A 27720-nucleotide genomic window follows, 5' to 3' on the forward strand; every position below is an offset into this window, starting at 1 on the left:
CTAATTTTAAAGTGACTTTTATAAAGTCAATGAAAAATTAGAAAGGAAAAGTGACTTTGAAAATAAATGACTAAGTGGGTCTTTATTAAAGTGGGGTGAATTAAAAAATAGAAAGTGAGATTTAAATGAGCATTTAATCTCAGCCCTAGATCTCAATCTATTTCAGCCATTGGATCTAGGGATCACCCAAAAGTCACTTAGGGTTGGATTAAGGGAGGAAAAGGAAAAAAAGACCATTCATTCTTTCATGAGCAGATTGAGAGAGAGAGAGAGCAAGAGAGCAAGGGAGATTTCTGGACAAGAAGGAGAAGAAGGTAGCAGCTTGGCACACATTCCAAGGCAGCATTTCAGCAAATCCGTATAGCTGAATGAGCAAACAGTAAAAGGCGGATTTTTGGGCACGATTTTCAAGGAGGCAATTTTCTGCACAAAAATCGAGGTATGTCCGTACGGCAGTCCGTACATCCGTACAGCAGTTTTCCAGCTTGACTGTGAGGCACGAAAATGAGATAAGTTGTAAAGTTTGCTTGCTGAAATTTTTGCTGAAGATTTTTCTCACTGTAAAAGGCATTTTTTCAGAAATAAGAAAGAGCTCTCGAACTGGTTTTCCCCAAGAGTTGTAGGGGGTTTTTCCAGGGTCACATTGACCAAAAATCACTGTGTTTAAATGTTTTAAATGGCTGTTTGTACCTGCTGATTTTTATTTCTGCATTTTCCAGCATTCTGTAAAATTTCCAGAATTTGTGTTTTCAGCAAAAAAAAAAATATTTTTTTCAGTTGTTGAATGTATGGATATGGGAAAGGGCATTTAACTACATGGGAGAAATAAGGTGAAACTGAAAACTAGGGTGGGAAAACAGAAATTTTTACATGGTATTGGAGCTTGAGTGTTGAAGTGCAGTTTGGGACAGCAAGGAAGAAAATTACAGCGTGCTGATTTTTCACTCAGAAAATTCCAGCAAGCTGATTTTTCACAAACAGCAGTTTTTATCCTTACTACAGCAGTGCTATTTTTCAGTTTTAGGACAGCAGGATGTCATTGGGATTGAGGGTGGATGATAGGTTGGATGGGCATACAAATTATAGCGTTTGGAATGAGAGAATGCAGAGTATCTTTGAGGAGGCAGAAGTCTGGGATATCATGGTGCATACCACACGGAACCCTGTTGTTGTGCCTACTGATGCTACTCAGTTGGCTGCTTATAATAAAAAGAACAACAAAGGTAAGAGACTGATTCTAGACGAAATCAAAGACCATTGCATTCCTCATGTGAGAGGAAAGAGCAATGCCCATGAGATGTGGACAGCATTGTCCAATCTCTACCAGAGTACCAATGAGAACCGGAAAATGGTCCTGAAGGAGAAGCTGAAGAACATTAAGATGGGTAATGATAGTGCAGCTGGATATCTCACAAAGATTACTAATGTGAGAGATGAGTTGGCAACAATTGGAGAGGCCATTCAACTCACTGAGTTGGTGCAGATTGCAGTGAATGGCCTCCCCCGTTCATGGATGAACTTTGCTGATGGGGTTTGTGCACGTGAGACCCTTCCCACATGGGAGAGGTTTTGGGATGATTGCATTCAAACAGAGATCAGGAAAGGTCAGCTTGGGATAGCCAAGCCAGTTGAGCAGGATGAGGATGTAGCACTGTCAGCAGGAGGCAAGAAAGGCAAAGGGAAGAAACATGTTTCCACAAGCAATGGTGGAGGCAAAGGCAAAGGTAAAGGTAAACAGGATAACACACAGAAGGACTATTCCAAGGTGAAGTGTTGGAATTGTCAAAAGATGGGACACTTTGCAGTTGTGTGTCCGGAAAAGAAGAAGAAGAAGGGGAAGAACCAAAATGTGGCAACTTCAGCAGAGGTTGAGGACTTTGCAGTTCGTTTTGACTGAGAGTTTGGGTTCACTGCGTATGAGTCCTCCAGTGCAGGATCACCTGCCACACAGGTTCAGAGGGAGCATGCTTTTCCCTCGATTAGCAGAGCATCTTCGGGTATCTGGTATGTGGACAGTGGAGCTTCACGTCACATGACAGGAGTCCATGAGTACTTCTCAGAGCTTTCAGAGAGTGGCACTGATATTGAGGTAGTACTCGGTGATGACAGAGTTGTCAGAGCAGTCAGGGTGGGGACACTGACATTTCAAAGGGAGTCCAAACCTCCCTTGAAGGTGTCAGATGTTCTTTATGTGCCAGGGATGAGGAAGAACCTCATATCCGTCTCAGCTTTGGAAGACAGAGGACATGAGGTACTGTTCAGGGGAGGACAAGTGTTGATGTATCCTAGGGGCACTCCAGCTGATTCAGCTAGAGTGATAGGTGTACACCATGCAAAGGTGTACAAGTTTGCATTCCAGTCCCTTGTGGCATTGAGCAGTAGTACCAACAGCAGAGCTAGCAGTTCTGAGCTGTGTGAGATTTGGCACCGCAGGATGGGACATATGTATCATGGAGCCTTGAGGACATCGCGGGAGATCACTACAGGTGTGCCAGATTTCAGTACTAATCACTTTGATACTTGCAGAGGATGTGCGATGGGCAAGTTTTCCAAATTCCCTTTTCCCAGCAGTGTCAGCAGAGCGACTAGGATACTTGATTTGATTCATTCCGATGTGAGCAATCGGATGTCTCATGTTTCCTTGAGTGGATATGAGTACTATGTTTTATTCATTGATGATCACTCCAGGAGGACCTGGATTTATTTCTTGAAGACCAAGAGTGAGGTCTTCAAGCGGTTTCAGGAGTTTAGAGCTCTTGTGGAGACACAGACAGGTCGGAAGATCAAGTTCCTGAGGTCGGACAATGGAGGAGAATACACCGTTGGCGAGTTTGTTGACTATTGTGCGGAGGCAGGCATTAGGAGGGAGTTCACTGTTCCTTACAACCCCCAGCAGAACAGGATTGCAGAGAGGAAGAACAGATCCATCGTAGGGGCTGCCAAAGCCATGTTACACAATCAGGGGTTGCCATTGTTCTTGTGGGCAGAGGCCTGCAACACTGCTATTTATTTGCAGAACAGGAGTCTGCATCGTGCCTTGGGGCACATGACTCCGGAGGAGGCTTTTTCTGGGAAGAAGCTTGATATTGGTCATCTTCGTATCTTTGGGTGCATCACATACTCCTACATACCCAAGGAGAAGAGGACCAAACTAGAGCCTACCGCAGAGAAGGGTATCTTTGTGGGCTACAATGAGACCTTAAAGGTCTTTCGGATTTACATTCCTGCACAGAGGAGAGTTGTTGTTAGGCGGGATGTGAAGTTCGAGGAGGACAAGGCCTTTAGGAGATCACGGGAGTTAGAGTATCTGGATCAGCCAGACCCTCAGCAGCAGTTGAGTCAGTCGCAGGGATCCAGTGGGCAGAGATCAGGAGGATCTAGAGGTACATCTATGAGGATGTCAGGTCCGTCAGTGAGCAGTGGCTCACCGAGCCAGAGGGGTGGTGCTCCGGGAAGCATGCAGAGCAGTTCACTAGGGAGTCCACTGATGGACAGTTCACACAGTACCTCAGCTTCTACAGGTTCAGGTGCAGGCAGGAGGACAGCAGACAGACAGTCAGGAGTTCAGGCTCCTGATGATGATGGGGAGGAGGAGTTTCATTCTCCTATGGGAGAAGTGCACTCAGGGAAGAGGAAGCCCAAGTGGCTTCAAGACACCTTGAGAGATGCCACATCTGTCGCTGAGCCGAAGAGGTCGGTCAGAGAGAGTAGACCACCTGAGACGTTTTGTAGCTATATGGCAATGGTTACCAGCGTCCTTGACTCTGAGCCTTCTAGCTATGAGGAGGTAGTTAGCCAGCAGGTCTGGAGAGAGGCCATGCAAGAGGAGTATTCTTCTATCATGAAGAATGATGTTTGGGAGGTGGTGCCGAGGCCTGAGGGCAAATCCGTGGTTACTTCTAGATGGCTTTACAAGGTAAAGCATGTTGCAGATGGCAGCATTAAGAAATTCAAAGCGAGGTTTGTGACTAGAGGATTATCCCAGGTAGAGGGAGTTGATTATGAGGAGACCTTCGCTCCCGTGGCTCGATATACTTCGATCCGCTCCATTATATCGATAGCAGCAGAGATGAGTTGGAAGATCCACCAGATGGATGTGAAGACTGCATTTCTCAATGGCTTCATACAAGAGGAGGTGTACATTGAGCAGCCACAGGACTTTGAGGTGCATGGGAAGGAGTCCCATGTGTGTAGACTGAAGAAGGCCCTTTATGCCCTGAAGAAAGCTCCCAGAGCTTGGTACTCCAGGATAGATACATACTTGCAGGGGTTGGGTTTCACAAAGAGTGAGGCAGATTCGAACCTTTACTTTATTGTGATAGGTGAGGAGCCTCTCATTCTGGTGCTGTATGTGGATGACTTGGTCATTACAGGTGCAGAGAGACTCATAGAGCACTGCAAGAGAGATCTTGCGGCGGAGTTTGAGATGAAGGACATCGGCTTGATGCATTACTTTTTGGGTTTGGAGGTGTGGCAGGAGGAGGGGCATTTCTTACTGGGGCAGGGGAAGTATATTGTGGACATCCTTGGCAGATTCCACATGGAGGATAGTAGACCCATGTCGACACCAATGATCACCAACTAGAAGAAGCTTCATGCTTCGGATTCTGAGTTGGTGGATCCCACATTGTACAGGCAGTTGATTGGTTCCTTGATGTATTTAGTCAACACTAGACCAGATATTTGTTTTGCAGTCAACACGATGAGTCAGTTTATGTGTGAGCCTAGGAAGGTTCACTGGGTGGCTGCAAAACACATTTTGCGATACTTGCAGGGGACAGTGGATTATGGTCTGGACTACAGGCATGGGGATGGAGTGAGATTGGCAGGTTACACTGATTCTGATTGGGCAGGTTGTGCTTCTGATAGGAAGAGCACTTCAGGGCACTGTTTTGGGTTGGGTTCGGCAGCAGTGCCATGGTTCAGCCGGAATCAGCAGTCAGTAGCATTGAGTTCAGCGGAAGCAGAGTATATGGCAGCCAGTCTAGCTATTTGTGAGGCCATCTGGCTTCGCAAGATGTTGTTTGGCTTATTTGGTCAGCCGTTGAGACCTTCAGTCATTCATTGTGATAATCAGAGTTGCATTAAACTCACAGAGAATCCAGTATTTCATGACAGGTCAAAGCATATCGGGATCAAATATCATTTCATCAGAGACTGTGTTCAGAAGGGTGCTGTGAAGCTTGAGTATATTCCCACTGATGAGCAGGTTGCAGATATTCTTACCAAAGCCTTACCACGGGGCAAGCATGACTACTTCAGAGACAAGATGGGTGTGATGAGGAACACCTTCCTCCGTAAGAGGGAGTGTTGAAATTTGGTACCAGAGGACAGGTGGTTCCCTAAGGCTTTGATCTTTGGCCTAGGAAAAAGTGTCCAAAAGAATTTAAATTTTCTCCTAAAGTGACTTTATAATTTCTATAAAGTCAAATCTAATTTAAAAGTGACTTTAAGTAATAAAGTTACTAAAGTCTAATTTTAAAGTGACTTTTATAAAGTCAATGAAAAATTAGAAAGGAAAAGTGACTTTGGAAATAAATGACTAAGTGGGTCTTTATTAAAGTGGGGTGAATTAAAAAATAGAAAGTGAGATTTAAATGAGCATTTAATCTCAGCCCTAGATCTCAATCTCTTTCAGCCATTAGATCTAGGGATCACCCAAAAGTCACTTAAGGTTGGATTAAGGGAGGAAAAGGAGAAAAAGATCATTCATTCTTTCATGAGCAGATTGAGAGAGAGAGAGCAAGAGAGCAAGGGAGATTTCTGGACAGGACGGAGAAGGAGGCAACAGCTTGGCCACCTGGATATTGGTGGCCACCTGCCAAGTCCACCTGGACCCCCACCATTGTCTTTCTCAGCATTTTCAGTTTCCTTAATTGTAGCACAACTTACTAATTTTAGCAGCTTTTCGGGTCCTGAACTTCCGGAGCCGTTTTGAGGCCCTAAACGACGTTTTTTGGGAAATCTGGGGGCAACATGGGTCCATGGACCGATGTTGCCCTTCCCAAAGTGGTAGTGCTCGGATAGATCTTTCTAACGAGCTATTGTACGCGTCAAACGGAGATCGTATGCCAAAGTTACGACCCCGGGAAGTTGATGTACCAATTTACCCAAACGGGGCCCACAGTTTGGCGTTTCATCTCCTAGGGTTAGGTTTTGGAATGTTAAGGGTTGTCCATTGTTTCTCAACAATAAATAGGCCTTCGAGCCTCATTGTAACACAGTTCAGAGGCATGTAGCCATCACATCTCTTCTCAGAGATAAGCTACCATCGCCCTAGCTAGTTTATTGCCATTTCTGTTTGTAAGCATATTTCAGTATTTTCCATTAATGAAATGAAGTATTATTTCCGCTGCATCTTTGTGTATATGGTTATCTCTGTAATTTGTTGCGTTCCTGTTTAAATCCGGATCAGTGGTATCAGAGCGGTCTGCTTTTTCTCTGTTTTTCTTTGCATGTCCCCAACAAGGTCGGGATATAAGGAGTTAGGGCTTGAACTTGTTGAACCTTTGCAAGACCAGCCTCGCAAATCCCGACGGCCTCCCATGGCGGACGAGAAGAAAGACGAGGGGGCAGGAGATCCCATCAAAATCTTGCTCGAAGAAGCGCTCGAGCGACAACGGAACGCGATGATGGACAGCTTTGCGCAGATCCTTCAGCGGCTACCCCGAAGCGGCGCATCGGCTTCCAGTAGCTCCTCTGGAAACGCCACACCCTTTAAGGTACAAGTTAATTTTGAAATCCCCATATTCGAGGGTCAGATAGACGCCGATGCCGTAGATAAATGGTTAAATCTGCTAGAGGGTTATTTTTCTGTTCATGAATTTTCGAGTCGGGAAAAGATTGTTTTTGCTCTTCTCAAAGCAGCCCCCCACGTCAAGGACTGGTGGGAAACCTACTGCGAGCAGAAGGATGAAAGTACTGGCTCACTATTTTCAGCCGCACCCACCTGGGATTCGTTCCGGGATGCCATCAAGGAGCAGTACTACCCTGTCGGAAGCTATGAGGATGAATACATAAAGTGGACCACGCTGCGGCAGGGAAGGGACCAAGACGTGCCGGAGTTCACCAATCTTTTCCATACCCTTCGCACAAAGTTGGGTATCAAGGATTCGGAGCAACATTTGATACTCAAATACCGTGGCTGCCTGCACAAGTACATCCAGGAAGAAATACAGTTCTTAAACATCCCCTCGCTCGGCGCAGCATACCGGTATGCCGTCAAGGTCGAGCAGAAGTTTAAACAAAAGAAGCGAGACTTTGGATCTGCGAATCCAAAGCAGGGGAAAGGTGCCCCTAAACCACAGAACAAAGGACAAAGCCAAGGCGGGACAGCCCAAGACAACCAGCCGAAGCTGCAAGCAAAGAGCAACGCCGCGAAGCCGAGAAAGGACACTGGAAAATGGTGCGAGTTCCATAAGAGCTCCACTCACAACACAAGTGAGTGTCGGGCCAAGCAGTCACTGGTGGCTGAGCTAAAGGTTTCAGAATCAGATGCATGTTCCGACTCTGAGTCAGAACCCGATAAGGGGTATGAAAAAGGGAAGCAGATCATTGATGCGGATCCCAGCGCCACTGTTGCTACCGCAAAGATCCAGAAAAATGAACCCGAAGATCCAGAGGAGGAGGAGCGTCTCTTCCACTCCCAGATGTGGGTAAAGGGCTCCCCGATACAGTTCATTGTTGATAGCGGGAGTCAAAAGAACCTCATTTCGGCAGAGGTCGTGAAGCGGTTGGGCTTACCGACCACAGCACATCCACAACCATACACCATTGGGTGGCTTCACCAAGGGCGAGATCTTCGCGTGAGCCAACAGTGTCGCCTTCCATACAACATCAAGCCCTTCACGGATGAGGTATTGTGTGACATTGCTCCCCTTGAAGTTTGTGATGTATTACTAGGACAACCATACTTGTGGAAGCGACATGCTGTGTATGAATCAAGGCCCCATGCTGTTATTATTACATTGGGAAATAAGTTGTTCAGGATACCAGAGGTAGCACCACCTGCCGCCATCTCTTTGATTACTGCAAAACAATGCAGTAAGATCATTTCCAAAACCAGGAAATTTGTTTTCCTGATGATACGCCCTCAAGGGAAGAAGAAGACAGTGGCCGCGGCCTCCAAACGGGGTTCCTCTGCACGGCAGCTACAGATGGACAAGATTGTGGAGGAGTACGAAGACATCTTCACCTCCCCGGCAGGGGTTCCTCTGCACTGTCAAGTCAAGCACTCCATCGATCTGACCCCAGGTGCGCCGCTACCCAATGGACCAATTTATCGGCGCTCCGTTCTGGAGAACAATGAAATCAAGAGACAGATTCAGGAGCTCCTACAGAAAGGTCACATCCGTCCGAGTTCTTCCCCCTGTGGGAGCCCGATAGTGTTGGTACAAAAGAAGGATGGGACGTGGAGACTCTGTATTGACTATCGGGCGCTGAACAAGATCACTGTCCGTAATAGGTACCCGATCCCGCGGATTGATGACCTCCTAGACCAACTAAAGGGGGCGAAATATTTCAGCAAGATCGATCTGAAGTCAGGATATCACCAAGTACCAATTGAACCCTCAGATGTGTGGAAGACTGCCTTCAAATCCAAGGAGGGCCTCTTCGAATGGTTGGTCATGCCTTTCGGATTGACGAATGCTCCTGCAACCTTTATGAGGCTAATGGATGACATCTTGCGGCCATTCACCAACTCCTTTGTAGTAGTATACTTGGATGACATTCTGATCTTCAGCCAGAGTTGGGAAGAGCACCTCCACCACATCCGACAGGTTCTCCAAACACTGCGGCAACACAAGCTATGTGCCAATTTGGAGAAATGCACTTTTGGCATGACCGAGGTTCAGTATCTGGGATACATCATTGATGAACAGGGGGTGCATGTCGATCCAGCCAAGGTCCAAGTCATTCGGGATTGGCCCTCTCCAACCACTCTAACAGAGCTCCGCAGCTTTCTAGGTCTTGCCAACTTCTACCGCAGGTTTGTGTTGGGATTTTCTCATATTTCTTGGCCCTTAAGTCAAGTCACCAAGGGCGGGGCGAAAGCAAAATTCTTTTGGTCTGAATCTCAACAGAAGTCATTCAGGGAGTTGAAGGATCGCCTCTGCACGGCACCAGTGCTCGCGTTACCAGATTTACAACAACCATTTGAGGTCGAGACATATGCCTCTGACTATGCTATTGGGGCAGTCCTTACTCAACATGGACATCCAGTGGCATATCACAGTGAAACACTTTCAGACACAGTCCGGAAGTACCCCACTTATGATAAAGAGATGTATTCCATTGTACAGGCCTGCCGACAATGGAAGCATTACATTTTGGGGAAGGAAACGGTCATCCACACAGACCACCGACCTCTGCAGTTCATACAGACCCAAGGGAAATTGCAGAATGATCGCCATCAGAAGTGGTCTACATACTGCAACAGTTTCACTTGAATATCAAGTATAAAAAGGGCAGCACCAATAATGTTGCAGATTGCCTCAGTCGACCACCGATCATGGCGCTAACCACCGTGCTCAACTCTTGCGGGCACGAGACTTCTGATTGGCCACTTCTCTACAAAAGCGACCCAGAATTCGGCCACACATACCAGACACTCTTGGAGGGTCGGCAGGTTGCAGATTTTCACCTCCAGGATGCCCTATTATGCCACCTCGGTCACCTCTGTGTTCCTTCAAGCGAGCGTGCCAAGATGATTTGGGAAGCACACTACAGTCGGGCTGCTGGGCATTTCGGGGTCGAGAAAACAGTGGCAGTACTGCAAAACTATTTCTATTGGCCGAATCTTCGACAGGATGTTGGGAAGTACATCCGATCATGTACTGCCTGTGCCATTGCCAAACCGACCATTAAGAAGCAAGGCCTCTATACCCCGTTGCCTACCCCTAGTCGACCTTGGGAATCCATCTCCATGGATTACATGTCAGGCCTTCCTTCCACTAAGCATGGAAATGACTGTGTTTTTGTGGTCGTCGACAGGTTCTCAAAGATGGCCATTATGATGGCCTGCAAGAAGAATATCACAGCAGAAGCCACTGCTAAACTCTTCTTTGAACGAGTGTGGGTGCACTTTGGGATCCCACAGTCTATCATCTCAGATCGGGACAGTCGGTTTCTCAGCACCTTTTGGTCCAGTCTCTGGTCAATGCTGGACACCAAACTCACGAAGTCCACAGCCTTCCATCCTCAAACTGATGGCCAGACGGAGGTTGTCAATAGGATGATTGTGCACATTCTGCGTATGTATAACTCAAAGCATCCACGCACATGGGACGAGAGCCTCCCCTACGTTCAGCACAGCTACAACCGAGCTCTTCACAGCTCCACTGGCCATAGCCCTTTTCAGGTGGGTTTGGGATTCCAGCCACTATGCCCCATTGATGTGGCCATGCCACTTGCAGCTACTCACATGAATTCAGCTCATGTCCAGTCCGAAACAGATAAGGCCACCAGCTTCATTGAGCGAATCCAACATATTCGCCAGCAGGTCCATGACATTCTTGAGAAATCAAATGCCAAGTACAAGCAGCGACATGATCAACATCGGGTGCCACACAAGTTTCAGGTGGGCGACAAAGTCTGGTTGCATTTGCAAAAGGAACGCCTTACTGGAGCCTATCGGAAATTGAGGCCACTCCGATATGGTCCTTACACCATTACTAAGGCTATGGGAGACAATGCATTTGAGCTCAGCATTCCCCCATTCCTTGGCCTGCACCCAGTATTTAATGTGGACCGCCTTCGGCCATACTTTCCACCATTGCTAGACACATCCGACATTGCGGAACAGCTCAAACCCACAGAATTAAATCCAGATTGCATGGAACAAGCTGCAACTGATCGGATCATGGACACACAGATCAAGAACACTCGCCAACAGAATATCCAACTGTATCGAGTTGTCAAAGCGGGCCAACTCCTTCAGCAGGGCAAGTGGCTCACCAGGGAACAAGTTCAGCAGAAGTTTCCTCATCTCATGGAGGAGCTCAACGCAATGGGGACCATTGCTTCCTAAGGGGGGAGGAATGATCCAGGTGGATATTGGTGGCCACCTGCCAAGTCCACCTGGACCCCCACCATTGTCTTTCTCAGCATTTTCAGTTTCCTTAATTGTAGCACAACTTACTATTTTTAGCAGTTTTTCGGGTCCTGAACTTCCGGAGCCGTTTTGAGGCCCTAAACGACGTTTTTTGAGAAATCTGGGGGCAACATGGGTCCATGGACCGATGTTGCCCTTCCCAAAGTGGTAGTGCTCGGATAGATCTTTCTAACGAGCTATTGTACGCGTCAAACGGAGATCGTATGCCAAAGTTACGACCCCGGGAAGTTGATGTACCAATTTACCCAAACGGGGCCCACAGTTTGGCGTTTCATCTCCTAGGGTTAGGTTTTGGAATGTTAAGGGTTGTCCATTGTTTCTCAACAATAAATAGGCCTTCGAGCCTCATTGTAACACAGTTCAGAGGCATGTAGCCATCACATCTCTTCTCAGAGATAAGCTACCATCGCCCTAGCTAGTTTATTGCCATTTCTGTTTGTAAGCATATTTCAGTGTTTTCCATTAATGAAATGAAGTATTATTTCCGCTGCATCTTTGTGTATATGGTTATCTCTATAATTTGTTGCGTTCCTGTTTAAATCCGGATCAAAGGGAGATTTCTGGACAGGACGGAGAAGGAGGCAACAGCTTGGCACACATTCCAAGGCAGCATTTTAGCAAATCCGTACAGCTGAATGAGCAAACAGTAAAAGGCAGATTTTTTGGGCACGATTTTCAAGGAGGCGATTTTCTGCACAAAAATCGAGGTTTGTCCGTACAGTCCGTACGGTCGTCCGTACAGTTCGTACATCTGTACAGTAGTTTTCCAACTTGACTGTGAGGCACGAAAATGAGATAAGTTGTAAAGTTTGCTTGCTGAAGATTTTTCTCACTGTAAAAGGCATTTTTCAGAAATAAGAAAGAGCTCTCGAACTGGTTTTCCCCAAGAGTTTTAGGGGGTTTTTCTAGGGTCACATTGACAAAAAATCACTGTGTTTAAATGTTTTAAATGCCTGTTTGTACGTGTTGATTTTTATTTCTGCATTTTCCAGCATTCTGTAAAATTTCCAGAATTTGTGTTTTCAGCAAAAAAAAAAAATTATTTTTTTCAGTTGTTGAATGTATGGATATGGGAAAGGGCATTTAACTACATGGGAGAAATAAGGTGAAACTGAAAACCGGGGTGGAAAAACAGAAATTTTTACATAAGAGAGTGTAAGAGAATTGTATGACGTGATTTAATTGAGTGTAAGAGCATTAATGAGAGTGTAAGAGGAATATGCCATGCCAATAATGAGAGTGTAAGAGAATATATAGGAGGAGCAATGAATCCATGCCATAAAGGAGGAGTAACTCGCATGCCAAGAGGAGTGTAACTCGTGCCCATTTAGGAAATGTAACTCATACCATTAAGTGAAGGAAAATCACACAGCCATATCAAACATATATGCAAATTAACACACAATAATATCAAACCAGCGACACAAAAAAGACAAACTGACGGAAAAGGCAGAGAACCAATATGTGGTCTCTCATGCTCATGTATTTCTCTCTCTTATTCAAATAATTTAGTAATACATTTAAATACATGAGCAAGTGGTCTTAAGATAGTGCGTCTATCTTAGACTCACTTGGTTGAGACAATTTCTCAACTACACACTAACTTAGGAGGACTAGGTGGAGAGAATCTCTCCTCCTAACTAAACTCCCTAGTTTGAAGAACTAACTCTCATGATTTAATTTAATTAATTATTTTATTTGGATTTATAATTGCTTTTAAGAGAGTGAGGTTAACATTCCCCCCCTCAATGATAAATCCAAAAAGAACAAGGCACAATCTGCCAAGTTCTCAAGTTGCTCCTCAAAAAACGTTGCCTGCAAAACCGCCAATGCTAGATGCTGGAAAAACTCAAATCTGAAGAGAACATGAATCAGTTGCATGCCTAATTCAGCTCTGAATGTTGCTTGACAACTCCATCACGTGCCAAGCTACAAAAGGATCCAACTATCATTTGCTTGAAAACAGCATGCGGTGTCCACAAACACAATTTGATGAACGCCCAATGGCGTATTTGCTGATGATGATCGCCCACTGGCTGATGATGTCGAAAAACAACTCAATGTTGCTTTTGCCATGATGAAAGCTACTCACTGCTGCTTTCGCTGTCGATCGCCCATTAGCAAATTTGTCGATGCTCACTGCTAATGAGAAAATGCCCACTGGTTGATGAAGATGCCCACTGGCTGCTTTGTTGATGTTGTCGAGACTTTCAGCGTGACAACCACTTGTCAATTCCATTGACATTTCCCCCCTTTGTCAACTGAAAGGAGAGACAATCTTCTTCAAATTATTGTTGAATTCTGAAATCCCCCCCTTCAGGTGTAGAAGAGTGTCACTGTTGTACTCCCCCGTTCAACTGCACGAGAGTACCATCTTCATTTCACTGTTGGCTGCAATATGTGTGAGTGAATTCGATTGTAAAACTTGCACAATCTTTTGGTTGTGGATGACCATTCCCAGGGATCAACCCATGAATAATTTATCTTCAATCTGGCAAGTTGGTCTTGTTTGTAGCATTTCTCTGATGAATGATTCTGCTTGCCACAATGGTGACAAGGATGAAGATCAAAACACTGATCTTCCAAATGACCGGTTCTTTGACAATGAGAACATTTCGGTTTGTCTGCAACGAGAGTTTGCATGCATTTTTGTTTGTTTGCACTTTCAATTTGTATGCATTGATGTCTGTCTCAATGTTCCAGGAAGCGTCCCCCCCTCCCCCCGGTTCCAAGGGCCGAAGCGCGTCCCGTGAAGATGCGTCCAGGAAGCGTCCCTGTCGCTTGTTTTGGACGCTTCCTAGAAATTTCGAAAGCTTTCCTCCGAAGCGTGCTTCCAAATCTCCGAAGAGTGCTTCGTACGGTGCTTCGGCAGTACAAAGCGTGGCGCTTCGGAGGGCGAAGCGTACGGTTCCCGTGCGATTCCGGAAAAGCACCGCGTTGTTTAGAAAAATCGTTTTTTTTCTCAATTTTTTTTTTATTTTAGGTGAGTTTGCTTGTTGGGGGTGGGTCCACCTTCGGTTAGGGTGAGGAATGAAGGCAAAAAAAATATAAATATAGCAGATGCTCCCTCATGGTAATGTTAAATTCTTAAAGTAAAAGTGACATTCTCCTTTATTTTTCATTTTCATCATTTTACTTAAATTTTTAACATTACCATGAAATGACTCTGGATGTTTGAGAGTGGTTCCAGCCTCATTAGACTTCATATGGAGAAAATAGAATTTCATATCCTATTCAAAATTCAGTAGACTTAACAGTTTTCAGGAATTTAGGATCAATGGGATTGTGCATTTCATTAGATTATATCAAGTATGAAGTTATGCGATTAGCATTTAATCAAGAGCACCAAGCCCTATATGTACCCTAGTGTTGGTGGTGTTAATTGTTGAACTCCTTTGTCACGCGTCACGCCCTTAGCAAAAAATTACCTTTCAATCAAGTCAAAATCATCGATCAAGCATGTTAAGCTTTTTCTACCACATTTTAAGTCTTGAATTAGGTAGTTTGATCAAAATTGGGCAATGTTGACTAATATCCCTAGACAATCGAGGTAGAGGCAAAGGTTAGACAAGAGGAGAAGAATCTAGATTCTAGATGGTTGATGCATCTAAATGGTTGATGCTCGAATAATTAATCACTAATGTACAATGGATGTTACATCTATCTTGATTTATGCAAAAATATGCATGTTTTCATGTCTTCTACAACTAATTTGGTATTTGGGATGTTTGTTTTGAGTATAAATGCAAAAATATATATATATATATATATATATATATATATAGCAGACGCTTCGCTTCCTAGATTTTTGGAAAATGATGCTTCCGCATCCCCGCTTCCAAAAAACGTCCCCGTTTCGTCCCCGCTTCGTGCAACATTGGGACTCTGTCTGCAACTTGCGAAGAACTTGCTCAGGTGATATGTTCAAGTAATCCAGCACTGACGAACTGAATGGGCTGTGAATAATCAGGGAAATGTAAGTTGTCGTCATCTTCGACATATCCTAAGCCACGTCGATTTCGATTACTTTGAATTTCTTCCCATGTCTTGATGATGGGTTTGGAATAAATTTGAATTTGATCATGAACAACTTCGACACTTGAAGTTGTTTGGATGGGTGATTTGGAATCAACATCTTTATCTTCATTTGTATGGTTGAATGACTTGGAAGAAGCACTCTTCTGTTGCAGCTCATCTCTTTGTAGTTGCGACTCTAGTTGAAGGAACTCAATTGTTTCATGTGCATGTTGAATATGCACTTGAATGTCACCAAGAGTGGTTTTGTTGATCTGCACCATGTCGTCGGTTGATGATAACATTAAATTGTGAAGAATTTGGGACCACTGAATGTGTGTCGCCATGTTATCTTGCTTACTTTGAAGTCAAGCTCGCTTGGTGTAGAAGTCGGGCTTGAAAAATTGCGCTCTTGAGTTGATCACTAAAATGACAGGCTCGCTTGTATTGTTTGCTGATTGTTGATGCTTTAAACACTTGCTTGAATTGTTGACTTGACGCTCGCTTGATGATGATTGTTGTACTTGCTTTAAACACCTGTTGTCTTAAACTCTTGGTTGATCACTGCACTTAGTGATGCACTGAATGCTCTGAAAAATTATGGGTGTCGAACACTCTCAAAAATGCGCCCAAATGACAAATGATAAATTCAATGTTCAAGTAACAACTTACTTGACTTAATGATGAACTTTAACAAATCACATGAGGATGTCGGTTACAACCGAAAATGCACCCTTACAATTCAACGTAATTTGACTTTGATTACAATCCAACTTACAAATTATGATTTGTAAGTTACAGTTTTGTATTGAGCTTATGAAAAAATGGTGCAAGTGCAACTGCCAAAAACACTGTTGTTGAATTGCTCCAATTGTTGTTGATGTAGATGACAACTTCATTAACTTGATTGGATGTTGATGTAGGATCGTCTTTGACAACTTGATTATGTAGCATCCTTAACTTGATTTGTTTGATTACATAATGTGAAATGTGCTTGCTTGGAAGATCATCTTATCAAGTTGATGATGTGACGCTTTGTGCTTGTGTACTTTAAGCTTGATTACAAGAGCTTGAATGGAATAGACTATGTGCATGCAATGCGCTAATTTGTTGTGTGTACATGAAGGTTAGAGTCAAAACTAGACACAAAACAAACACAATATCAAGAATCATGCGCCATCACAAACATACACATGGTGTACCTAAGATCCCCTTATTCAATTTCGAGTGGATCTAGGACACATCAACACCGCAAAAAAATATGTCTTTATTAAGTATTGAAGTACATCAATCTTCACCTTCACAACAACATGAATGAGATTTCTCAAACAATGAGAATGCCAAGCTTACAAATTCTTGAAGCAACTTGTCTTCAAATTTAAATGGAAGTTTTCAAACCGCAAGTTACAACCTTATCACTCCAAAGATTGATACATCTTTTCTGTCCATTAAAAATTTTAATGCACCTTTATCTCATCCAAAAATTCTATGATCACTTATATCTCCAAAAAAACATTTACAAACTTCTTAACTCCTTATCACTCCAATATTAAGAAATTTACAAATAGAACCTCCTTATTACTCCCAAAACTACAAATAACCTTACCATTCCTATCACAGTTCTTTCAAAACAAAATACGACTAGAGCATTACTGAAAGTAGCATAGATTCCAGATCTGAATAAGAGTAAATTTTAGTGTGAAAAGACGCTGATCTTGGCAGTCTTGCAAAGTCATGTTTCTAGAAACTCAGTTGCAGAGATGATTTCAACCAAAGGAGATGTTTCAGATTTTACCTCAGTGCGCAGCTGCGACGACTGCCCAAAATGGCATAATGCTTATGAGTGCCATGCTCTAAGTTGCTACTACACTTGCCCACGCTGCAAGCGCTCCACCTCAGCTGAACTTCCAACATTTTCACCTTCCTTCATCATGAAATAAATTGTGCAAACAATGAAAATGCTAATCTTCTAGAAACGCTAACTGTAGACAATAGATTGTCAATCTCAACATATCTCAATAGATTCTCTTCACGCTCTCTATGAATATTGTGTCTCTCTCAACTCTATACGCAAAATTCTCTTCATCTAAGCTCTCTGGCCAGTCTTTGAGAATTGATCGAATTCATGGCTTGGCAGATGCAATTACTTATGAGCGTAATTGTGAGGCTCGAAGGTTTGAAAAAGAAGAATCCTGCAGCAGCTGTTGTCACTACTCTTTTTGAAGCAGGTCAAGATATCTATTGGCCTGCAGAAAATAATTTGCAAAATGATGCAGAAGAGGATTTGGGTGAAATTCTACAAAAAGAGTTCTTTGACGATTCTCAGAAAAGAGCCATTGCCTTAGGATTAAATAGACAACGAGCAGTCTTGGTCATTCAAGGTATACTTATAAGATAATTTGGATTTGCAGGTATAGCAGCTGCCGATGAGGTAGAACATGGCTTAGAGTGCCCAAGCTACCCGTGGCCCCATAAGGGAATTCTAAGTTCCTATGATCATGCATCAATTCGGCGTGGACATCAGGTCTTTCAACAAGTTTGCGCATCTTGCCATAGTATGTCGTTGGTCACCTACCGTGACCTTGTTGGAGTTGCCTATATTGAAGAAGAAGCAAAAGCTTTAGCAGCAGAAATAGAAGTCGAGGATGGACCAAATGATGAAGGTGAAATGTTTACACGACCTGGAAAACTAAGTGATCGTTTTCCTAAGCCTTATGCTAATGAATAGGCGGCAAGATTTGCCAATGGAGGGGCCTATCCTCCAGACCTTAGCCTGATTACAAAGGCACACCATAATGGTCAGAACTATGTATTTTCGTTGCTTACTGGATACCGTGATCCGCCAGCTGGGGTTTCGATTCGAGAGGGATTGCATTATAATCCTTATTTCCCCGGCAGTGCGATAGCCATGCCCAAGATGCTTAATGATGGTGCGGTTGAGTATGAAGATGGAACACATGCAACAGAAGCTCAGATGGGAGACGCTGAGAGCAACACTGACAGGAGTTAAAAAAATGAGCAGGCTCTGCTCCAATAGGCGGCCATCCTCTGTGTGGTTAGGCTAAAGATCAAGTAGAGCGTGTAGAGGCTCGGCTCTGATTCTTCCGCCTCCGGTCATTAGATCGCAAGTCCTCCACGCGTAAAGAGCTGGATCTTTAAAATGCTATTGGCATGCCTGTGGCTTTCGAGAATTGAGAGCATGCAATAACACCTCAGCCGTGGAGGTAGTTCTCAAAATGACAGCGGACTCATTACGCAGCCTCTCAAATCTGTAATTGATGTTAACTGCACCAACTACCACTTAGGGCAACGCGCAGTGCTATCAGGAAATCAAAAAGACATGTGAGTTTGATATTCAAATGGGTTGTTAACTCGCCCAAACCCTCGCTTCGCAGTTTCTTGATGTGTCTTCCTCTCGAAGAAATATCAGCTGCAATCCATTCTCCAATCTCCAAGATAAAAAACTGACAAGCTAACCAATTCTCTCAACCTAGCTCTGATACCACTTGAAGGAAAATCACACAGCCATATCAAACATTTATGCAAATTAACACATAATAATATCAAACCAGCAACACACAAAAGACAAACTGGCGGAAAAGGAAAAGAGCCATTATGTGGTCTCTCATGCTCATGTATTTCTCCCTCTTATTCAAATAAGTTAATAATACATTTAAATACATGAGCAAGTGGTCTTAAGATAGTGCGTCTATCTTAGACTCACTTGTTTGAGACAATTTCTCAACTACACACTCACTTAGGAGAACTAGTTGGAGAGAATCCCTCCTCCTAACTAAACTCCCTAGTTTGAGGAACTAACTCTCATGATTTAATTTAATTAATTATTTTATTTGGATTTATAATTGTTTTTAAGAGAGTGAGGCTAACATTAAAGAGATATGCATGCCTTTGTAACTTGTGCTTTGAAGAGAGAGTGTAACAAACGCATTAAAGAGTGTAAGAGGAATCTTTTATGGCATGCTTTTATTGAGCATAAGAGAGTGTAAGAGAATATTTTATGATGTGATTTAATTGAGTGTAAGAGCATTAATGAGAGTGTAAGAGGAATATGCCATGCCAATAATGAGAGTGTAAGAGAATATTATTGAGAGTCATGATTGAGTGACTTGAATTTCTTTTTAATAATAATATAATAGTATAAGAATAATAATAATAATATTAATGATAATATTGATGATTAGGTCGAAATTGAACTATTAGGATTGATTGATGATCAGAAGGGATTTTCCATCAACAATATTTGATTACCAATTGATGCAAGGTGATTTATTATTTTTGGAAAGTCAAACTTGAGACTTTCTACTTTTAGAGATTCTATTTTTTTGAGTTTCTATTTTTAGAAATTATATTTTTAGACTTTCTATTTTAGAAATTCATCCTTGAGCTACCAAATTTTCAACACTCCCTCTCAGCTAGGGAGTAATTTCTTTCTGCAACAAAAGATCTTCAGTTTCTCTACTCATCTCTATTCATCTCTACTTTGTATCATCTGGAACAATGATGTCTCACTTTAATGAAGAAGAATCATCATAGGGGAGCTCTAGCTACCCCTATATTCACTTGGGGGGATTGCCATTTGCCAACATATGACAAGGATCTCACATAACCAAGTCTCATCTTTGCTTGGGGGATCCACTTGCCAACACATGACAAGGATCTCGCACAACCAAGTCTCATCTTTGTTTGGGGGGATCCACTTGTCAACACATGACAAGGATCTCGCACAACCAAGTCTCATCTCTGCTAGGGGGATAACCCACTTATCAAGGATCTCACACAACCAAGTCAAATCTATGCTTGGGGGCAATAACCCACTTGTTAAGGATCTCGCACAACCAAGTCACATCTCTGCCTGGGGGGATAACCCACTTGACAAGGATCTCACACAATCAAGTCTCATCTCTACTTGGTGGCGTCCACTTGCCAACACATGACAAGGATCTCACACAACCAAGTCTCATCTCTGCTTGTGGGGATCCACTTGTCAACACATGACAAGGATCTCGACAACCAAGTCTCATCTCTGCTTGGGTGGATCCACTTGTCAACACATGACAAGGATCTCACATTTCCAAGGTTCATCATCCATGACCACCCTCTCTAGGAAGGGTCACATCCGTCATTTCAAGCTGCTCTCTGAAAACCAAGAACTTTCCTTTCTACAAAGGCTTGGTAAGAATGTTGGTGATTTGGTCATTAGTCGCTATATGAAGGAGCCTTACTGCTCCTCTCTTCACCATATCTCGAATATAGTGATATTTGATCTCAATGTGCTTGGAGTTAACATGGAACACGAGACTTTTTCCAAGTCGAATTCCACTCTCATTGTCACAATAAATTATTGTTGTGTCCTGAACATGCTCAAACTGTTGATTTGGGGTAGCATCGGATGTGCTCTAGCCATGAAAATTGGTGGAAAAGCTAAAGCACATGAGATCTCCAAGACCCAGAAATGGTTTGGACAGATTCTATCCGATTTGGGAGATATTAAAATAATTAATATTTTTATTGGAGTTCCAAAGTCTAAACTTAGGAAAAATAAAATATTAATGGGCATTAATATAAAACTAGTTTAGAAGGTTCCAAAAGTCATGGATCAAGCCAAATCTAATATTAGCCGTTGATTAGAGATTTAATTTCAGTCGTTGAACGACCAACAGGAAAAGTATAAGAAGAGGCTTGAGGGTCAGTTGGAGAACACACCGAGGGAGACCAGTCAATTCGATTTCTGGAGCGGGGTTAGCTGAGAAATTTGAACTAGTGGTCTGGAGAGCAGAAGGAGGCAGCAAGTACAGAACAGAGAGTCGGGAACAGCACCAGGGGAATAGCGCAAAGGTTGGAGAGGCAAACGCAGAGCCTCTCAGGCAAATGCAGAGGCTGCAAACTGCGCAGTCACTGAAGGGCCTGCGTGGGTGACGCAGAGGCCCAGTGCTGACGCAGAGAGGCAGGGGCTGACACAGAGGGTCTAGGAGCTACGCGGAGGTCAACCAGGTTGACGTTGAGGCTGGGGGAAGTGCTAAAGAAGACAACCAAGAATACAATGAGATAGAGAATTTAGGTCCAATGACCAAGGAAAAACCCACAAGGGGAAAACCCAACTAGATTTTTCTTCTATTAGAAATCAATTGTTGAGCAGAGATACAGGGTACAATGAGAGATCAAGAGAATGAGTAAGATCGCCGAAATCTGAACAAGTTGTAGCATGAAGATCATTGGTAGTTGCAGTAGATGCACACACTAAATCAACCTTCCCTTCAATTGAATCAACACTGAAACATTGAAGCACTAAATCAACCTTGGCTCACCAAGTTTTACTCTTACTCTTTAAATCTCTCTCTCACAATCTTCTTCAACTCTCTTACAAGTTTGAATTCTTCTTTCATAGTGCACAAGTAGTGAGGGGAGAAAGAATGAGGCACATATATATAGGAGCAATGAATCCATGCCATAAAAGAGGAGTAACTCGCATGCCAAGAGGAGTGTAACTCATGCCCATTTAGGAAATGTAACTCATGCCATTAAGGAGGTATGCATGCCTTTGTAACTTATGCTTTTAAGAGAGTGTGTAACAAACGCATTAAAGAGTGTGTAAGAGGAATCTTTTATGGCATGCTTTTATTGAGCATAACAGAGTGTAAGAGAATATTTTATGACGTGATTTAATTGAGTGTAAGAGCATTAATGAGAGTGTAAGAGGAATAAGCCATGCCAATAATGAGAGTGTAAGAGAATATTATTGAGAGTCATGATTGAGTGACTAGAATTTCTTTTTAATAATAATATAATAGTATAAGAATAATAATGATAATATTGATGATTAGGTTGAAATTGAACTATTAGGATTGATTGATGATTAGAAGGGATTTTCCATCAACCATATTTGATTACCAATTGATGCAAGGTGATTTATTATTTTTGGAAAGACATACTTGAGACTTTCTACTTTTAGAAATTCTATTTTTTGAGTTTCTATTTTTAGAAATTATATTTTTAGACTTTCTATTTTAGAAATTCATCCTTGAGCTGCCAAATTTTCAACACTCCCTCTCACTCAGGGAGTAATTTCTTTCTGCAACAAGAGATCTTCAGTTTCTATGCTCAACTTGATTCATCTCCGATTTGTATCATCTGGAACAATGATGTCTCGCTTTAATGAAAAAGAATCATCATAGGGGAGCTCTAGCTACCACCCTATATTCACTTGGGGGGATTGCCATTTGCCAACATATGACAAGGATCTCGCACAACCAAGTCTCATCTTTGCTTGGGGGGATCCACTTGCCAACAAATGACAAGGATCTCGCACAACCAAGTCTCATCTCTGTTTGGGGGATCCACTTGTCAACACATGATAAGGATCTCGCACAACCAAGTTTCATCTCTGCTTGGGGGATAACCCACTTATCAAGGATCTCACACAACCAAGTCAAATCTATGTTTTGTAAAAATTTCTGTTTTCCCACCCCGGTTTTCAGTTTCTCCTTATTTCTCCCATGTAGTTAAATGCCCATTCCCATAACCATACATTTAACAGACCGAAAAAAAAAAAAAAAAAAATATATTGCTGAAAACACAAATTCTGGAAATTTTTCAAAATGCTGGAAATTGCAGAATTAAAAATCAGCAATTAAAAACAGCCATTAAAACACATTAAAATACTGATATTTTTGGTCAACTTGACCCTGGAAAAACCCCCTACAACTCTTGGGGAAAACCAGTTTGAGAGCTCTTCTTTATTTTTGAAAATTGTCTTTTTACAGTGAGAATTATTCAGCAAAAATCAGCAAGCAAATTTACAACTTATCTCCTTTCCCGTGCCTCACAGCAATCTGGAAATTACAGCAAACAGGACAGCAATAAATGCTGTACGACCTCCGTTTTGTGTGCAGAAAATCAGCAAACTGCTCCTCGATTTTTGTGCAAAAATCTGCCTTTCACTATGTGCTGAATCAGCTGTACAAATCTGCTCAACTGCTGCCTTGGAATGTGTGCCAAGCTGCTGTCTCATTCTCCTCCCTGCTCAGAAATCTCTCTTGCTCTCCTTCTCCCAATCTGCTCATGAAAGAATGAATGACCTTTTCCTCATTTTCCTCCTTTTCCTCCTTTAATATAACTCCAAGTGACTTTTGGGTGATCCAAGTGACTTTTGGGTGATCTCTAAATCCAATGGCTGAAATAGATTTAGATCAATGGTTGAGATTAAATGCTCATTTAAATCTCACTTTCTATTTTTTAATTCACCCCACCTTAATAAAGACCCACTTAGTCATTTATTTCCAAAATCACTTTTCCTTTCTAATTTTTCATTGACTTTATAAAAGTCACTTTAAAATTAGACTTAATAACTTTATCACTTAAAGTCACTTTTAAATTAGATTTAACTTTATAAAATTATAAAGTCACTTTAGGAGAAAAATTAAATTCTTTTGGACACTTTTCCCTAGGCCAAAGATCAAAGCCTAAGGGAACCACCTGTCCTCCGGTACCAAATTTCAACACTCCCTCTTACCGAGGAAGGTGTTCCTCACCACACCCATCTTGTCTCTGAAGTAGACATGCTTGCCCCGTGGTAAGGCTTTGGTAAGGATATCTGCAACCTGCTCATCAGTGGAAATATACTCAAGCTTCACAGCTCCCTTCTAAACATAGTCTCTGATGAAATGATATCTGATCCCGATATGCTTTGACCTGTCATGAAATATTGGATTCTCCGTGAGTTTAATGCAACTCTGATTATCACAGTAAATCACTGAAGGTCTCAACGGCTGACCAAATAAGACAAACAACATCTTGCGAAGCCAGATGGCCTCACAACTAGCTAGACTGGCTGCCATATACTCTGCTTCCGCTGAACTCAGTGCTACTGACTGCTGCTTCCGGCTGAACCATGACACTACTGCTGAACCCAACCCAAAACAACACCCTGAAGTGCTCTTCCTATCAGAAGCACAACCTGCCCAATCAGAATCAGTGTATCCTGCCAATCTCACTCCATCTCCCTGCCTGTAGTCCAGACCATAATCCACTGTCCCCTGCAAGTACCGCAAAATGTGTTTTGCAGCCACCCAGTGAACCTTCCTAGGCTCACACATAAACTGACTCATCGTGTTGACTGCAAAACAGATATCTGGTCTAGTGTTGACCAAATACATCAAGGAACCAATCAGCTGCCTGTACAATGTGGGATCCACCAACTTGGAATCCGAAGCATGAAGCTTCTTCCAGTTGGTGATCATCGGTGTCGACATGGGTCTACAATCCTCCATGTGGAATCTGCTAAGGATGTCCACAATATACTTCCCCTGCCCCAGGAAGAAATGCCCCTCCTCCTGCCACACCTCCAAACCCAAAAAGTAATGCATCAAGCCGATGTCCTTCATCTCAAACTCCGCCGCAAGATCTCTCTTGCAGTGCTCTATGAGTCTCTCTGCACCTGTAATGATCAAGTCATCCACATACAGCTCCAGAATGAGAGGCTCCTCACCAATCACAATAAAGTAAAGGTTCGGATCTGCCTCACTCTTTGTGAAACCCATCCCCTGCAAGTATGCATCTATCCTGGAGTACCAAGCTCTGGGAGCTTGCTTCAGGCCATAAAGGGCCTTCTTCAATCTGCACACATGGGACTCCTTCCCATGCACCTCAAAGCCCTGTGGCTGCTCAATGTACACCTCCTCCTGTATGAAGCCATTGAGAAATGCGGTCTTCACATCCATCTGGTGGATCTTCCAACCCATCTCTGCTGCTATCGATATAATGGAGCGGATCGAAGTATATCGAGCCACGGGAGCGAAGGTCTCCTCATAATCAACTCCCTCTACCTGGGAGAACCCTCTAGCCACAAACCTCGCTTTGAATTTCTCAATGCTGCCATCTGCAGCATGCTTTACCTTGTAAAGCCATCTGGAAGTAACCACGGATTTGCCCTCAGGCCTCGGCACCACCTCCCAAACATCATTCTTCATGATAGAAGAATACTCCTCCTGCATGGCCTCTCTCCAGACCTGCTGGCTAACTGCCTCCTCATAGCTAGAAGGCTCAGAGTCAAGGATGCTGGTAACCATCGCCATATAGCTACAGAACCTCTCAGGTGGTCTACTCTCTCTGACCGGCCTCTTCGGCTCAGCAACAGATGTGGCATCTCTCAAGGTGTCCTGAAGCCACTTGGGCTTCCTCTTCCCTGAGCATGCTTCTCCCATAGGAGAATGAAACTCCTCCTCCTCATCACCATCAGTAGCCTGAACTCCTGACTGTCTGTCTGTTGTCCTCCTGCCTGCACCTGAACCTGTAGAAGCTGAGGTACCGTGTAAACTGTCCATTAGTGGACTCCCTAGTGAACTGCTCTGTGAACTGCTCTGCATGCTGCTCGGAGCACCACCCCTCTGGCTCGGCGAGCCACTGCTCACTGATGGACCTGACATCCTCATAGATGTACCTTCGGATCCTCCTGATCCCTGCCCACTGGATCCCTGCGACTGACTCAACTGCTGCTGAGGGTCTGGCTGATCCAGATACTCTAACTCCCGTGACCTCCTAAAGGCCCTGTCCTCCTCGAACTTCACATCCCGTCTGACAACAACTCTCCTCTGTGCAGGAATGTAAATCCGAAAGGCCTTTGAGGTCTCACTGTAGCCCACAAAGATACCCTTCTCTGCGGTGGGCTCTAGTTTGGTCCTCTCCTCCTTGGGTATATAGGAGTATGTAATGCATCCAAAGATATGAAGATGACCAATATCAGGCTTCTTCCTAGAGAAAGCCTCCTCCGGAGTCATGTGCCCCAAAGCACGATGCGGACTCCTGTTCTGCAAGTAAACAGCTGTGTTGCAGGCCTCTGCCCACAAGAACAATGGCAACCCCTGATCATGTATCATGGCTTTGGCAGTCTCTATGATGGATCTGTTCTTCCTCTCCGCAACCCCGTTCTGCTGGGGGTTGTAAGGAACAGTGAACTCCCTCCTAATGCCTGCCTCCGCACAATAGTCAACAAACTCTCCAAGGGTGTACTCTCCTCCATTGTCCGACCTCAAGGACTTGATCTTTCGACCTGTCTGAGTCTCCACAAGAGCTCTGAACTCCTGAAACCGCTTGAAGACCTCACTCTTGGTCTTCAAAAAATAAATCCAGGTCCTCCTGGAGTGATCATCAATGAATAACACATAGTACTCATATCCACTCAAGGAAACATGAGACATCCGACCGCTCACATCGGAATGAATCAAATCAAGTATCCCCGTCGCTCTGCTGTCACAACTGGGAAAAGGGGATTTGGCAAACTTGCCCATCACACAACCTCTGCAAGTATCAAAGTGATCAGTACTGAAATCTGGCACACCTGTAGTGATCTCCCGCAATGTCCTCAAGGCTCCGTGATACATGTGTCCCATCCTGCGGTGTCAAATCTCACACAGCTCAGAACTGCTAGCTCTGCTGTCGGTACTACTGCTCAATGCCAAAAGGGGTTGGAATGCAAACTTGTACACCTTTGCATGGCGTACACCTATCACTCTAGCTGAATCAGCTAGAGCGTCCCTGGGATACATCAACACCTGTCCTCCCCTGAACAGTACCTCATATCCTCTGTCCTCCAAAGCTGAGACGGATATGAGGTTCTTCCTCATCCCTGGCACATAAAGAACCTCTGACACCTTCAAGGGAGGTTTGGACTCCCTCTGAAATGTCACTGTCCCCACCCCGACTGCTCTAACAACTCTGTCATCACCGAGTACTACCTCAATATCAGTGCCACTCTCTGAAAGCTCTGAGAAGTACTCCCGGACTCCTGTCATGTGACGTGAAGCCCCACTGTCCACATACCAGATACCTGAAGATGCTCCGCTAATCGAGGGAAAAGCATGCTCCCTCTGAACCTGTGTGGCAGGTGATCCTGTACTAGAGGACTCACACGTAGTGAACGCAAACTCTCGGTCAAAACGACCAGCAAAGTCCTCAATCTCTGCTGAAGCTGCCACGTCCTGGTTCTTCCCCTTCTTCTTCTTCTTCTCCGGACACACAACTGCATAGTGTCCCATCTTTTGACAATTCCAACACTTCACCTTGGAATAGTCCTTCTGTGAGTTACCCTGTTTACCTTTACCTTTGCCTTTGCCCCCACCACTGCTTGTGGAAGCCTGCTTCTTCCCTTTGCCTTTCTTGCCTCCTGCCACCAGTGCTACATCCTCATCCAGCTCAACTGGCTTGGCTGCCCCAAGCTGACCTTTCCTGATCTCTGTCTGAATGCAATCATCCCAAAACCTCTCCCATGTGGGAAGGGTCTCACGTGCACAAACCCCATCAGCAAAGTTCAACCATGAACGGGGGAGGCCATTCACTGCAATCCGCACCAACTCAATGGGTGGAATGGCCTCTCCAATTGCTGCCAACTCATCTCTCACATTGGTAATCTTTGTGAGATATCCAGCTGCACTATCATTCCCCATCTTAATGTTCTTCAGCTTCTCCTTCAGGACCATCTTCCGGTTCTCATTGGTACTCTGGTAGAGATTGGACAATGCTGTCCACATCTCATGGGCATTGCTCTTTCCTCTCACATGAGGAATGCAATGGTCTTTGAT

General features: G+C 43.8%; 1 protein-coding gene and 1 pseudogene across 2 annotated transcripts in view; one reads left to right on the plus strand and one right to left on the minus strand.

Annotated features, from left to right (window-relative positions):
- The window catches only part of LOC149187792 (peptide deformylase 1A, chloroplastic-like), a 241875-nt gene that overhangs the window by 69893 nt on the left and 144262 nt on the right, over positions 1 to 27720 (minus strand). The gene's annotated exons all lie outside the window — the stretch shown is intronic.
- On the plus strand, positions 17526 to 18137 carry LOC149187793 (cytochrome c1-2, heme protein, mitochondrial pseudogene; annotated as a pseudogene).

This window comes from Pinus tabuliformis, chromosome 3_1 (genome assembly GCF_031772625.1).
Source record: "Pinus tabuliformis cultivar Carrire ecotype Pingquan chromosome 3_1, CPIR1, whole genome shotgun sequence".
NCBI classification, from domain to species: domain Eukaryota; kingdom Viridiplantae; phylum Streptophyta; class Pinopsida; order Pinales; family Pinaceae; genus Pinus; species Pinus tabuliformis.